The following is a 5,167-nucleotide window of genomic DNA, read 5'->3' as shown; positions in this document are numbered from 1 at the left end:
TCTTTTATCCAAGAGGGAATTTCTGAGTGTTATTTGTTTCTAGGTTTTCATATGTGGAGAAAGCAAGCAGGGCTTCCTCCCGATGAGCTCACCTTCCCTCTGGCCCAGCACTTGAGTTCCTCGCCCTGGCAAACAATCCCTCGCCACAAGTGAATTGAATCTGCCCACAACAGCCCACGATGATCTGATGGTATGTTTGCCTGCCCTGGGAATTCAATTTGAGGAGTGTATTCAGGCTAAGGGAGTTTGCAGCATCCTGACCGCTCAGGATGTGAGGTTACTATCAGGGGGTGAGACAACAGCTGCCACTCCAGAGGCAAACGAGCAAACAGTACATCACGCTGCTGCCCTGTCTCCTGTTCCCAATATAAAAGCCTCACCAACCAGGTTCAGCAGGACCCCTAATATGTTCCTGGGAAGATTCCTCTTTCTTCCAGATGTCACAGTGTCTGCAACTCTACTATTAGAAAGCCATTGTTCACTGGCGGCCACCATCCCCAGGGTAAAACCCAAACTTCAGAGGTTACAAGGTTCAGGGTGACCTGATCCTGCTTTCTCCTCACCAATGCCCCCGACACGGGATCTTTTTCAGGTCAACAGGCTCTCTTGCTTCATGGGTTTTGCACAGACTGATTTCTCTTTCAAGAATGCCTTCCCTGTAGTCCCAGCTACTCGGGAGGCTGAGGCAGGAGAACTGCTGAACCCAGGAGGCGGAGGTTGCAGTGAGCTGAGATCGCGCCACCGCACTCCAGCCTGGCGACAGAGCAAGATTCCATCAAAAAAAAAAAGAAAAGAAAAGAAAAGAAAAGAATGCCTTCCCATGAAAGAAGACTGGTTAAATAAAAGATGGTACACTCTCACAACAGAATATTATGAAGCCATTAAAACTGATGATAGAGAAGAATATCTGATGTCATGGGAGAATGTTACAATAGCCTTTGAGAAAACCCAGTTATGAAAGAACATTAGCAGCTAATGTTTATTGAGGATTTACTCTGAATACTGCTCATTGAATCCTCAAAACGACCTTAGAAAGAAGGTACTGCTATTACCCACCATATTAGAGATGAGGAAGCAGAGGCTCAGATGGAGACATCTAACATGTCTGAAATTACAAGCCTAGTTAGTGGCAGAGTTGAAATTTGAACCCAGGCAATTTGTCTTCAGTGTCTGCATTCTTAACTCCCACATAGCACTGTTTCGAACAGAGTTTGTGCAGTGTATCTTATTTTTGTAAAAACAAAACAAAAAAAGTATTATATATAGAAAGAGGCAGAGCACTTTAAAGCATGGCCATGATATGGACCAAAATCTTCAGAGTAGTTATCTGTGGAGAATGAGATTGATGACAGGTGATGTCACAGGTTGGTTCCCCAAGAAGCAATCCCTGAGGTGGAGGATAGCATGAGGCATGTTGATTAAAGAGGGCTTATGGGAAGAAGGATACAGGAGGCAGAGCAGAGGGAGAGCTTGAGCTTTGATGCAGGAAGCTCTAGATCTAGAACAATCCTTCAGAGTGTTCCAAGTTGGCCCAAAGTGCCCAGACCTTGATGCTTCCTGATTCCTCAGTCACTGGATGTGAGCCATCCCTTGAAGGGTGTGACATTGAATGAGGTAGCTCTCTGCAGCCAAGGTGTGATGATGAATTTTATGTGTCAACTTGACTGGGCTAAGGGATGCCCAGATATATGGTAAAACATTATCTCTGGATGTGTCTATGAGATATGTCTATCCAGAAGAGATCCACTTTTGAATCAGTAGACTGAGTAAAAAGGAACACCCTTGCCAATATGGTGGGCATCATCCAATCCATTGAGAGTCCAAATAGAACAACAACAAAAAAAAAAGAGTGAATTCACTCTCTCTTCTTGAGCTGAAACATTCATCTTCTCCTGCCCTCAGACATCAGCATCTCTGGATCTCAGGCACTGGAACTCAGCCTGGGACATACACCATTGGCTCACCTGGGACATACACCAGGACTCCCTTTGTTCTCAGACCTTTGGACTTGAAATGAATTTCACCACCACCTTTCCTGGGCCTCCAGCTTGCAGACAGCAGATCATGGAACTTCTCAGCCCCCATAATCACATGAGCCAATTTCTCTTAACAAATCTCCTTCTGTATATCTATGTGTTCATGTTCACTTGTTCTGTTTCTCTGGAGAACCCTGACTAATACATGAGGCAATCCCTGAAGGGCCAACAGCTGGAGCCTGGACACAGTCAGCACATGCAACAGAAGGTCCTTTCTCAAAGGGGCATCTGAGATGTGCAGCATCATGATCCCCGCGGGTGATTTTAAATTTCTTCGTTTTATTTGTTTATATGTTCCTCAATTAATGTACCTCACTGTGTCACAACGAAAAAAGCTATTCAAAGAAAAGAAGTCATCATTCTTCAACCACATCAAAGCCAAAGAAAAGTTTGGCTCTGACTGTTAAGACCCAAAAAATAGCACAAGAGTCCAAAGACAGAGGATTTTGTCCTTCTCAGACAACAAATAACTCACACTGTCCCAGAGAGCTTGGGCGTAAATATTAGTTCAAATTACTGCACACATGTTGGGCACAGTGGCTCATGCCTGTAATCCTAGCACTTTGGGAGGCCAAGATGGGAGGATCGCTTGAGCACAGGAGTTCCAGACCAGGCTGGGCAACATGGCAAAGCCCTGTCTCTACTACAAAATTAGCCCTGTCTCTACAAAAAATTAGCCAGGCGTGGCGGTGCATTCCTGTAGTCCCAGCTACTCGAGAGGCTGAGGTGGGAGGATCGCTTCAGCCAAGGAGGTCGAGGCTGCAGTAAGCTATGATTGTGCCACTGCACTCCAGCCTGGGTGACAAAGTGAGACCCTGTCTCCAAAACACAAAAGAAATTACTGACATAGGCTGAGGTGGGAGGATTGTTTGCAGCCAGGAGTTCGAGACTAGCCTGGGCAACGTAGTGAAACCCTGTCTCTACAAAAATAAAAAACAAAATTGGTTGGCTAGGTGTGGTGGTGGACACCTATAGTCTTAGCTACTCAGGAAGGTGAGGTGGAAGGACTGCTTGAGCCCAGGATTTTGAGGCTGCAGTGAGCTGTGATCATGCCAATGCACTCCAGTCTGGGTGGCAGAGGGAGATCCTGTCTCAAAAGTAATAAAAGCAAAAACAAAACAAATTCCTGTGCATGGATTAGCTAGTAGGGCTCCAAATACCGAAGCTGACAGGTGTGTGAGAAGGGCTTTGGCCCAGAACCCAACTAACCAGATTATCTGGCCTTAGGGAAGCACGTGGCCTCTGCCTCCCCTACTGCAAAATGAGAGGGCTATAGACTATTCCATGGTGGCCCCTATGAACTACACCTTTTAGTCGTACCTGTTACGGACTGAATGTTTATGTGCCCCACATCTGTGTTCCTTCAGCTGGGTGGAGGATGTTGGGAGCAGCTGTTCATTCTCTAGCACTTCAGGCTGCCACAATGGTGATAAAATGGGTCCAGCTTTAAAATATATATATAAATAAATGCTAACAGTTGGAAGTCAGGTCTTTGTACCCTAAAATGGTAAAGTCAAGGAGATCATGGTGAAATGGTGCTGTAAATTCCATCAATGATAAAAGGTGCTGTGTATAATATTATATATTAATACTGGTGCTGTTTAAGTGCAGAATTTTATGAATTGCATATTTCCTCTTATAAATTGGGATAGATTCAATGTTGGCACTGTAGTAATGCCCAAGGTTCCTGGCCCATTCCATCTTGTGACGCCATAATCTTCAAAATATGTACACAACACACACACAGGTACACACACACACTAGTCCCTTCATCTGCCTCCATCTCTTCATCCTTCAGATCTCAATGTCAACATCACTTCCCCAGTGAAGTCCTCCCAGACTCCCAGCCACATATTCCCACACCTCCCAACTCTCCCCATATTATAAAAAGATACATCTGGCTGCCTACCCAGAATTCAAAACCCTCCCTTTTATCCCTCCCTCCCTGAGTCTGATGCTGTTAGGCATTCACATCTGCCACCTGTTTTAGGGCAATGGTAACCCGTTCCTAGCTCTAGCAAGTCCTAATTAGTCTTAACCCATCAGAATTAGGCATGCTCCTGGCAACTGTTACTGGTTCAGGATAGCTCACATGATCTAAACTGGCCAATCAGATTGAAGGGAAGAGACATAGCCTGGGCAAAGTTGGGAGATTTTAGCCTCTCTCCAGTAGAAGTGAATGATGAAGCAGTGGAGCCTCAGTTGCTTCTCAGAGCCATTTTTTATCTACAAGGAGAACCAGGATGAGGCCAGCTCCAGGAGGACAAAGCAGAGAGATGGAAAGAATCTGGGTCCTCTTGACATCACCGAGTTGCTGCTGATCATTTCTTGCTTAGAGCCTACCCTCCATGTGAACTGCTATATCTGTGTGATTAAATAGTTTATTCCTAAGCAAGTTTTAATCAAGATTTTCTGCCATTATAGCTAAAAAACATTCTAATAAGTGCATCTATCATAATTTTCAACACACTATTATTTTTGTTTGTTTAATTACCTGCTGCCTGCAGTTTTTTTTCACTAGACTATATTCTCTGTGATCACAGACACTGTCTTATTTACCATAGACTCCCCAGGGCCTACCAGAGTAAATAGCTCATAGTAGGTACGCAACAAATATTTGTAAATAAATGGATAACATCATCTATGCTTTATAAATGGAAGAGAAGGGAGTGGGTGTCCAACTAAAATTGGGATGTAACCCTTGCATAGCTCAACTGTGCTTCAGCCTCTATAGAATACTAATAGTACTAATGTACCTTCATAGCTGTTGCAAACTATAGGCATGTGATGAGGTTCAAGACATGCTACCCCAAAATATAACACCTTGGCATTTGAGAACGCAGCAGAAGCAGGATGATATGGTTTGGCTGTGTCCCCACCCAAATCTTATCTTGAACTCCCACATGCTGTGGGAGGGACCCAGTGGGAGGTAATTAAATCATGGGGACAGGTCTTTTTCATGCTGTTCTCATGATGGTGACTAAGCCTCATGAGATCTGATGGTATAAAAAAGGGGAGTTTCCCTGCACAAGCTCTCTTCTCTTGTCTGCCACATGTGACGCAGTGCCTTTCACCTTCCACCATGATTGTAAGGCCTCCTCAGCCAGGTACAACTCTAAGTCCATAAAACC

The sequence above is a fragment of the Pan troglodytes genome, chromosome 18, assembly GCF_028858775.2.
Source record: "Pan troglodytes isolate AG18354 chromosome 18, NHGRI_mPanTro3-v2.0_pri, whole genome shotgun sequence".
Lineage (NCBI taxonomy): Eukaryota > Metazoa > Chordata > Mammalia > Primates > Hominidae > Pan > Pan troglodytes.
The sequence above is the reverse complement of the archived record's forward strand: the minus strand, read 5'-3'. Positions refer to the sequence as shown.